Source organism: Natator depressus, chromosome 25 (assembly GCF_965152275.1).
Source record: "Natator depressus isolate rNatDep1 chromosome 25, rNatDep2.hap1, whole genome shotgun sequence".
Classification (NCBI taxonomy): Eukaryota; Metazoa; Chordata; order Testudines; family Cheloniidae; genus Natator; species Natator depressus.
In genome coordinates, this window is record NC_134258.1 from 10401925 (window position 1) to 10412448 (window position 10524).

The following is a 10524-nucleotide window of genomic DNA, read 5'->3' on the forward strand; positions in this document are numbered from 1 at the left end:
CGTGTACGACACGAGGAGCTAGAAGCCTCAGCCGAGATTGGGGCCCAGGCACCGCACAGACACAGCGCGAGAGCCAAGCCCCCTGCCCCAAAGAGCCTGCAGTATAAGTAGGTGAGGCTGTGGGGATAGCACTGCCCCCATTTTACAGGTGGGGAATGGAGGCCAGAGAGCTGCAACAGCTTGTCTGTCCTCACGCAGAGTCAGCGTCAGAGCTGGGAATCGAACCGGGATCTCCTGAGTTCTGCGAAAAGATCCAAAGGATTAAAGAAAAGTGAGGGTCTCTAACACAGCTGCCACGGGGTCGCTGCCAGGAAGCAGGGCCTGTCGCAGAGCCAGTCTCTGGGCAAGCTACTGAGCACCGCTCGCCTGCAGTCGGCTGCCCACACCGCTGACCCTCGGCTCCAATTCCTGACCTCTGGCTCCAGCTCTGCCCCTGGGCTCTGGTTCCCGGCTCCTGCGCTGACCGTTAGGCTTGGCTGCTTTGACCCTCACTCCTCTCTCCCTGGTTTTTCATCTGTTGTCCCCAGAATTTACTAGTGGCCTGGGCTGAATGGCCTTTAGCTGTGGGCGGGCTTAGGCCTGCCATCGCCCGGCGACCACCAGCAGTAGGCCTGGCTCCTGCTCTGACCACTAGGCCGAGCTGCCCACAGCCCAGTCACTGACCGCCACTCCCATTCGTATCAGCCTACGTGTCTTACGTAGATTGTAAGCTCCTTGGGGCAGCGACTGTGTCTTGGTTCTGGGTTTGCCCAGCGCCTAGCACCATGGGGTCCCGGCCCGGGACTAATTAATCAGCAGTGCCTGTGCTCAGCAGTGCGAGGCTCCCAAGTGGCGGAGCAAACAGCCCCTCCTGGAAACACAAAGTGCCCCCAGTGCTGAGCCACGATCAACCCCTCCCCTCCCCAAAGCGCAAGGAAGAACCGATTAAAAAAAATCCAACTTGGCGACTCTACGCTAGAGGTGGGAACTGGCTGTCGCAAAGCCCTGGCCCAAGCCAGGGGCCCGTACAGCAGACAGTGCGGTGCCTCCTTCTGCAAATACGAGGGACGGGGAGAAAGATCTTTCCTCCGGTTGGCAGGACTTTGCTGGTGGTGCATAACCCCGGGGAGGGGAAGAAGGCAATATAGCAGAGGGGGCGCTGTGCAAATCCTGCGTCTTGGCAGGGGGTTAGACTAGCTGAGCCTTGTGGTCCCTATGGGTCAGTGATTCTATCCTGTGGGGCAGGACAGGAAAGCCACGTGGGCTGAGGCGATCCAGCGCCCTGAGTAGAACGTCTCAGCCTCCGCTGGAGATGGGGGTGGGGGAGAGGGCTGCCTCTCCTACACTTCACCAGCAGGGGGTGGTTGATCCGCAGTGGGGGTGGGAGGCAGAGTGTGTCTGGGGGACAGAGGTGAGGTTGCAGGGTGCTGTGACAACACTGGGCCCCACATGCACCCTCCCTGGCCTCAGCCAAAGCCCAGTTGAGTCCCCAGGGCCCTGCTCCTCAAAGGTATTTGAAACCAGTGGGAGTTGGGCACCTCTGAAGGTCTGGGCCTGGGGGATTGACTGCAGTGGACTTTGAATCAGGGCCGGGCCAAGGTCAAGGTCTCAGTCCTTCTTCCCAAGGCACTTGATGGTACAGGTGCAGGATACCTGCTGACCACCATTCTCAGCACCTCTGCTACAATGGTGTCAGCTGGTGCAAGGCGATGCAGGTTAGCACAGGAGACAGGGTGTGTGCGAGGGTGTAGGGGGTACCAGGGGCTGGTGAAGGAGCATGGGACTCACTCCCACAGGAACCAGCAACCATCTCCTCTCCCCCTCCCCTTCGAGCTGCAAGGAGCCCTGCCCACCTCAGACCACATCAGCGAACAAGCCCAACCACTAAAGGAAGGGAGATGCACCCGGGAGCGGCCGGGGCCAATCATGTGGCTCAGTGCTTCCCTCAGCACTCCGGCCCCAGCTCCTTCAAAGGTATTTAGGCGCCTAGCTTCCATAGGAGCCTAAATATCTTTGCAGCTCTGGGGCTCAGATACCACGGTGATGGGCGTAGCGTGCGAGTCAGGGTAGCATCATGCTGCAGAGCAAGGGGTGATAACCCCGGGCCCTGAGCCTGCTCTCCTTGGTCAGGTTACATTCCCCTGGAAGCGAAGGGTGGATCAGGCCCTTTCTAGAGCCGTGTTCCCTAGCTCCCTGGGGGTCCACCGGCAGAGGCCATAAGGCATTTGGAGATGGGCTGGCAGGGCCGGAGGGACTGAAGCACGGGAGAGGATCTGCATCGACTGATTCTGCAGGGGCTGGGGGACAGCCAGGGTCAAGCCCACTCCACGCCAACTGGCCGCCCAGAGTGGAGTGACCCCAACCAGCAGTCACCGGTGCTCTGGGAAAAGCGGCCCCTTGGAAGCCAGGCCCCAGGGAGGGCACTGGCCACCAGGGGGCACGGGTGCCCCTCCGGAGTGGAGGGTATAGCGCCATAGGCAGCAGGGGAGAGCAGCCCCTCGCCCCTTTCAGCCGGGCACAGCAGCTGGGTCCACACTCACTTCCCCCCTCTTCGGAGCTGCTCCGTGGGGCTGGAAATGGCTCATGCCAGCGCAGAGTCCAATAGACCTTTTTGGGGTGGGGGGGAAGCTGATCCACAGCCCACTGGAGTCCCGGGGAGTCTTCCTGCCGGTGCTTGCGGGCTGCAGGCTAGCCGGAGCGCAGTCCTGGGGCGCAGGGCTGTGTTCTCTGGGGGCTCTGGACACCTGGGTTCTCTCCCCACTCCGGTCCATTCCTCCCTGTGGATCCCACCCCTGCTTTTTCATTTGTCGTCCCCAGTATTTACTCCTGGCCTGGGTTCAATGGCCTCTCCCCCTCAGTTAAGCCTTTAGCTTTGGGCTGGCTTAGGCCCGCCATCTCCCGGCAACCACAACAGGTACTCACCCTGAGTAGGTGCTTTAACTCGGTGCCTCAGTTTCCCCCAATGGGGATAGCGACACTCGCCTGCCTCCCAGAGGCTGAGGCTAAATGGCCACTTCTGAGTAGGCTACAGGGAGGGCAGAGCAAAAGGGTTGTGATGGATGGGGCAGGGGGAGAGAGCATTGCTTGTGGGGCAAGGGGCAGGGATGGTGCCACGCAGGCTCACATGCCACCATTCAGTCTAAAGCCCGTGGCACTGATCAAAGCCCACAAGGGAGCATCTGAGCCCTGCCCTTCCCAGTGACCCCAGTAGTCCCTCTGCTCCTGGAGGCTGCAAACGGGGCCCACTGGAGGGGGCAGGGGGAGCCAGGCTGGGGGATCGCAGGCAGGCAGGGCTCGAAGCCAGCGAGGGAGCAGGTCGGAGCAGGTTCTCTCCCAGAGCCGAGAGCGGAGGAGGCGGGAGGGAGAGAGAGACGAGGAGGAAGCAGAAAAATCCCAGCTGGAAGACGCCACCCATCGCCCTGGCCCAGGGCTATTGCCTCCTCCCCAGCCAGGATCCACCCCCCAGCTTGTCCATGAACTTGCTATTAAACTTTCTCCTCTCCTCCAACCCGGTCCTACCTTGTGCCCCCCCATCTCTCCTCCCACCCCCAGGACTCCAGCCCACAAGCTCCTCTCCCCACAGGCTCCACCCTTTGGGCTGCCGGCCAGGTTGGAGGGGGATGCTTGGGAGCTGAGTAATATCCTCCACTGGCAGATCCTGGACGTGGAAGGGAAGCAGCAGCGTGTGTGTGTGTGGGGGGGGGGGGGCGGGAAGCGCAATGTTGGTGGAAAGGCTAGGCTTTCTCCTGCCTCTTGCCCCCAGGCATGTGGGGGGCAGCCCAGGACACTCCCAGCCAGGGGAGAGGGGCCTGAGCAGCGCCCCTAGGGACGGTGAGGCGGGGGAAACAGTGCTAGGGCCTCTGTCCCTGGATGTGTGGGGGGGCTGAGCATGCTCCCCCCTTCTTGGCATCCTCCTGAACAGCCCAGTAAACCGGCTTCTGTGTACTTACCCAGCCCGGGTGCACTGCCTCCCTACGCCACCAGGGGACGCCCCGTTTCCCTTGCCCACGCCTGGAGGCGCTACCTCGTTCACCCTGCCCCTCCCCGCCTGCCCCTTTGCAGGGTGGGCCCTGCCTCCCCTGCCCTGCTGGAATTGCACTGCCGCCTGCCGCCTGCAGGGGCGCCCTGCCAAAAGATTTTGGAAGCAATGGGGCAGCTGCAAGCAGGGCCAGGCCTGAGACTCAACAGCGGGCACCCCACGGTGTGGGGACTCCAGCTCCCCCCTTGAATTGCACGAGGCTGGGGAGCCTCTCCCCTGGAACAGGGTGGTGGGAGGGAGTGGGGGGCACCCAAGTGGGGGCAGGGGGAGGGAGCGCATGAGCAGAGAGCAGCGGGAAGGAGGGAGAGTGACACGTAAAAGGGGGGCTCTCCGCTGGCTTAGAGCCCTGGTTGGGGCTGGAGGCAGGATCCCTGCCAGACGCCGCTGAAAGCGGCTTGTTTTGGAAAGAGGGAGAGCTGGCTGGGCGCCTCGGAGCCCAGAGTTTCCGACAGCGTTCGCTCCAGGGGAAGGGAATGGTTTCAAAGTGGAATTTCCAAGCAGGGCTCCTAGCTCTGAGCTCTCTCCCTGGGCCTGGCAAACCAGAGCGAAGGCAGGACAGCAGGGCCCGAGTCTGCCCTGGCTGCCATTGGTGCAAAACCCCAGTGAGCCTGATCCATCACTCCTGCTTCCCACAGTGGAACTCCAAGGAGCCTGATCCAGGAACTCCAGATTCACTCCAGTGTAACTCCATTGAATCACTCCTGTTCCCCCCCACCCCGGCCATTGTAACTCCAATGAGCCTGATCCAATTACTCCCAATTCACTCCAGTGTAACTCCATTGAGTCACTTTTGATTCCCCCTATTGTAACTCCAATGAGCTTGATCCAGGTACTCTGAATTCACTCCAGCATAACGAAGAAGCATCAGGCCCTAAATCTGACGCAAGCTGCCCCTGCCCCTTCCGTGCAACAGGCTCGGAGTTCTCTGCATGCATTAAGCCTCACCCGTCCCGTATAGCCAGGATCAATTCCACTTCACACCCAGGGAAACCGAGGCACAGAGCTAGAGGAAGGCACCTGCCCAAAGTCATTGGCAGGGCTGAGAACAGTCCTGACTTCCCAGCACCTCCCCCTCTCTGACCCCTAGACACGGCTCCCATATTTCTATGGATCCTTTCAGGCCCAGCGTGCCCCCCACAATCCTCAGCTCCAACCTCACCCCTGGGGGCACAGGGGGAGCAGAGCTCTCCCTTGTCCAGGCTGGAGCTGGTGGCATCCTGCTCATGCCAGGCTGCCCCCCACCCCAGCAGGTTTGTGAGGGTTTTTATGCAGCTCTGCACAAAACCGCCAGGAACATGTTGACTGGGCCAGGCACAAAACACAGCCGGCTCCTTCCCTCCCTGCTGGAAAGCCAGTGGGCCAGAGCCCCAGGTGCAACACGCCCCCGGCTCCGGCCTGGAATACGGGAGAACCCAGCTCACGGCTCCCCAGGGGCGGGACAGGGCCCCTGCCCAGCCTTTGGCAGTGACTCCAGGGCAGCTGTGGTCGCCCCCCCAAGTATTTTGCCCTGTTTCCCCTGCACTCACATGGCAGTGCACTGGCGCCCAGCCAGGGGGGCCCTGGCCCTTTAAGAACCAGAGGCAGAGCAGCGTGGCCCAGCTGGTTTTTCCAGTGATCCATCCAAAGAGCCAGCTCCGTTCCTGGGGGAAGGGAGCAGCCCCGTTGCGTTGCGCCGAGAAAAGAGAGAGAAGCCCCTTGTGCCTGCAGCTGCAGGAGGCGGCTTCCAGGCAGGAAGCTGCCAAGGGGCAGTTTGAGGCTGGATCCAGGCTGGAGCAGGGCAGCTGCTGGCATTTCAACCACTGCTGAGAGCTGGCCCCCTCCATGCCTGGGAAGATAAGAATACCTGGCTGTGCTCACAGTGGGACTGCAATGGGGATGCCAACAGTGTGCAGGAGCCGAGGGCTGGAGCGTGCGTGCGTGTGCGTACAGGGGGCGAGGGGGGGGGGAAGCAGCTGGTGCCATGGTCTTGCTGTGATCATTGGGGAAAAAAAAACAACCCAAAACATGAGTCCAGCCTACTGAAAAAAAAATCACAAGACTAGCTTGGAAAAAGCATGTGACTTTAGAGCTAAGCCACACAGGGTTCTGTTTAGTTGCAGGCGGAGTCCTTGCAGTCGAGTTTTTCTCCAGAGCCCCAAGGCTAGAAACTTTCATTACAAACAAATGAAATGGTGCATCTGAAGAAGTGGGTTTTTCACCCGCGAAAGCTTATGCCCAAATCAATGTGTTAGTCTTTAAGGCGTGACCGGACTCCTTGTTGTTTTTATTACAAAAACAAACAAACCCTAAGCTGAAATCCCCCCTTAGTCACCTGACTCCAGGAGTTGGGGATTGAAGAAGAGCCCCAAATACCCCAAGACTTGCAATAAAATCCCAGGAGTCAGCCAGACAGATCCCAACCCCCTGGCCCAGGCCAGACTCAGCCTGCTTTACTGGGGTAGGTATATTGACGTACCATCCCACCACTGTCCAGCCGGAGATTATATCGACAACATTGCCAGCGTAGCTCATTCCAGCCCTGCTCCGACTGAACCAAACTACACTGGTGCCAGCGCTGGTCTGCCCGTATTGCTGCAGCCGGCCTAGCCAGGGCAGCTCTGATCACACATCTGACGGACCGAGCTACGCTGGCAGGTTGTAGTGCAGACCTGGCCTCCTCGAGAGGGGAACAAGGCCAGAGAGAACCCCCCTCCCCTCGCACACATGCTTCATACCTGGCCCAACACTCCTAGTGAGTGGGGGCACGGGCACGGGCGGGGAGAGGGAAGCTGGATGTAAAGAGCCAAAGCAGCATAATGGCCCGGTGAGCAAATGCAGTCCACAGGGGAGTGCTCTCCTGGGTAGGTAGTGGCTGGTCAGGGCTTGTCTCAACTAGACACGTGCCCTCTGTAACCACATCAATGAACACAAACCCCAGTGTAGACAGGGCCTTCGGCATGGAAGCTGGTGCCGTTCCCATTCCAAGACTCTCTGTGTCAACCAGGGGCCACCTCCGAGCAAGGATGGAGACCAGCTTCTGCAGTTGGAGCCCTAGGCCAGGGCTGGGAACTGCCATTTCAGCTCAAGGTGGTGGGGAGGTTGTTCCGGAAGCTGGGCCTCCCCTAGGCTACAGAATCTACCCCCTGCTGCAGAAGCCTGAGTCTGCAGCAAGCCTGGAATGAGCACTCGAGAGACGGCCCCATTCATCTCAATGGAGTGTTGACTCTGAGGCATGATGACAATTGTTAGAGGACCACTTAAGGAGCTGTTTCACGGTCGCTCACATCCAGTTGAGGTGTTTACCCCCAAATCCTGAAGGGCTGACTGGTCCCTGCCCAGCAGCCACTCCCTCTACAGGACGGGGTTGTCCACTGGTAATGCACAGAGCTGAAGCGTATGGAAAACCGACAGCACGGGGGACCACATAAAACAAATTGCATGCAACATCAGAGTTGCTGCAGCGGTGGCATCATTCGTTCATAGCCAGCATCTCGCATTGGCTGCAAAATCAAGAATCTCGGGTAGAGAGTTTAGATCCAACTGGACACAGCGCTTTGCTTGTTAAGGTAAAGCTAGTTTTGTTCCAGGAGGAGGCAGGATTCCCCATTCTGGCGCCTCCTCATGAGAGGTGCTGGGCACCCACAGCTACTGCGGTCAGGAGCAGCTGCATGTGCATAGCCACTCTGCCACCAACTGGGTGAGCTCCAGTAAGTTGGGTCCCCTCTCCATGCCTCAGTTTCCCCACCTGAAAACGGGGCAGGTACCAACCTGCCAACATCACCGTGCTTTGAGCTCGTTCCAGGTAAAAGGCCACAGAAACGCCAGCCATGCTGTAAATGGGTGATGCGGGTGCGAGGGGTCCGGCCGGACTCGCCAGCATATGGACAAGCCCCAGCTCCTCTCAGCATTGGCACCACATCCATCCTGCCCTCCTGCTGCTGAGGTTGCGGGGGGGAGACGGGGAGCCCCACCTTGCCCAATGCTGTTGACGACGGGAGCAGCTTGTCCAGCTGAGCGGGAGCAAACAGCTGTGAAAAATACGAGCAGCCACCAGTGACAGGCAACCCCTCACCCCCTGATTACTGGTAGCCTGGACAAACTCCCCCCAGCAAGCCACTGTTATCCCAGCTCCCTACAGCCCCTTTGCTCTCACTGCCCCCCCCAGCCGGACCCAGGCTGCTGCACCCGCGCCTCTGACTCAGAGCCGAAAACCCCCTGGTTTCTCAACACGCCAGTCCCATGTTCAGCTTGAGCAGCACTAGGCCCTACAAATGATCATCCCCAACCTCTAGGCGAGGACGGACAGCAGCAGGCCTAGGACACCAGGGTTCAATTCCCAGCTGTGCCACAGACAGGGTCCTGGATCTCTCTGAACCTCCACTCACCATGTCCAACAGGGAGAGAAGAATTTGTCTGGTCAATTTCAACTGGGCAGGGTCCCCTCCCCTCCTCTCACCAGGACTGGATCTCGGGGGGGGGGGGGGGGGCAAGGATCTCTTTGTAATACAGACAACAGCGGCTGGGTAGAGCAAGGAGTATCACAGGTAGATTCAGACTCCATCCTTCAGAAAGGGGAACAGACCTGAGCAAATGGCTCTTACCAGAGATGGGCAATAAAGAATCACAAGAGGCAATGATTACTGCTCAGTCTCTCTCTCTCTCATTACAAAAGGCTAATTGGAAATCTGGAAGATAATAAATCACCACGTGAGATCCTGGTTTTACAGGGCTTTTTTTTTTTTTTTTTTTTTCCGCTGCTGGCCGGGCAGCAGAAACATTTGGAAATACCAGGCAGAAGCCTCTGCGCCTCTTTGTGTTTTGTGCTTAGTTTTACAGAGTCGGGCAGGTCAGACGAGCGCCTGAAACGAAACACAAACAGCTACGCTTCGCTGCGGGTTGCAGAGGGCTCCAGGGGGAGTGGTTTGCACAGCTCGGCCCCTCCCACGTGCCCTGTTCTGATCTCACATGGCCTGAACTCCTGATTTGGTCCGGTGTAACAGAGCTCAGAATCAGGCTCTCATGGCCCATAAGCCAAGTCCCGTCTCAGCCTGCCACTCCAAGGGGCGAATGTCATGCCTGCCCCAGCCGTCATCTTGCAGCATCCCAGCTGTGACGTGAGGAAGGCTTTACACAGGGGATTTGTTCACTTTCCTGAAGCCCAGCTCCACAGGGGTGGACGTGCAAGGATCAGGCTCAGAGGATGGTGTCCAGCTAAGGACAGGCTTGCACACCATTCCATACAGGATCCTGCATTCCTTGCACCCTTTGAACTCCTTGGTGTGCACGAGTAATGGAGGAGCAGGTGTTTACCCACCTGAGGGTCTTGTTAGCATTCCCGATGCCAGCCAAGACATCACCATCTATCCCTCCCATGATCTCACCTAGGCCAGGCACGTATCATTCGAGGGCCAACGATTTACTGCTGGAGGGCACCAGCGGGATCTCCACGCTCTTTGCGAGCTCTAATTGAGCGGCTGCACCTTTCGGATGTAGGTGAGTAGTATCATCTCTGGTTTATAGACAGGTGAAGCTCAACGCATGGATATTCAGGCCCAGGTTTTCCAAGACAGTTAAAAGCGCCTCTCTCCTCATTGACAAGAGCTGTTCCGTGCTGGATGCCGGGGCTTAAAATGACATGACCATGGTAACATGGCAAATCAGTGGCAGGGCTGGGAACTGAACTGGTTTCTCAACTCCCCAGTGCACTAACCATTACTGAGCACTGCTTTCCACCACTCCAAGTTTATCATCGGAGGAGCATTTTTATGCTTGCTGCCCTATGCATTTCAACCCTCTTCCAAGTGCCCAGCATATCACCCCCTTCTGTTTCTAAACCACCAATTGCCTTGCCAATTACAACACGCTAAGAAACCCGACAGCAAGCCCTACTTTCCGCCCCTGACCACAGCGTTTGGACTGAGATTTCTTTTCCGTGGCAGGCCTGAATGCCAAAAGGGAAAGATTGCTTGGAAAGAGTCACTCAGCTCTGACTTACGGGGGAATGCAAGAAAAACAGTTCTCATTCAGCGAGCTTTTAGGCCTTTTTTTAACGTCGATATAAAAATAATAATCCTACCCTAGTCCCATTACACAGAGCCAAGAAACTTGAATGGTTACTGCCTTTGCCTGGCAAGGGGCCTATGGCACCTCTCTGCTCTAGCAGCCATTAAGGCACAAGAAGTTAACAGCCGTCTAGAAACCTGCTAAACTTCCCTGATCTCTTAGGTACATGATCCCCCATCACTACAGTATCTGAGCATCTCAAAATTTTTAATGTACTGGTCCCCACAACACCCTTGTGAGGGAGGCTAGTGCTATTATTGCTATTGTACCGATGGAGAGCTGAAGCCCAGAGAGGCTAAGTGACTCCATCAAGGCCACACAGGAAGTCAGTTGCAGAGCACGGAATTGAACTCTGGTCTAAGTCTCAGCCTAGGTCACTAACCACTGGACCATGCTTCCTCTCAGTGTCGGTGGCAGTTTCCCCATCGGTCCACCTCCTGTTTAAAAGGGCAGCCAGGTTAAAA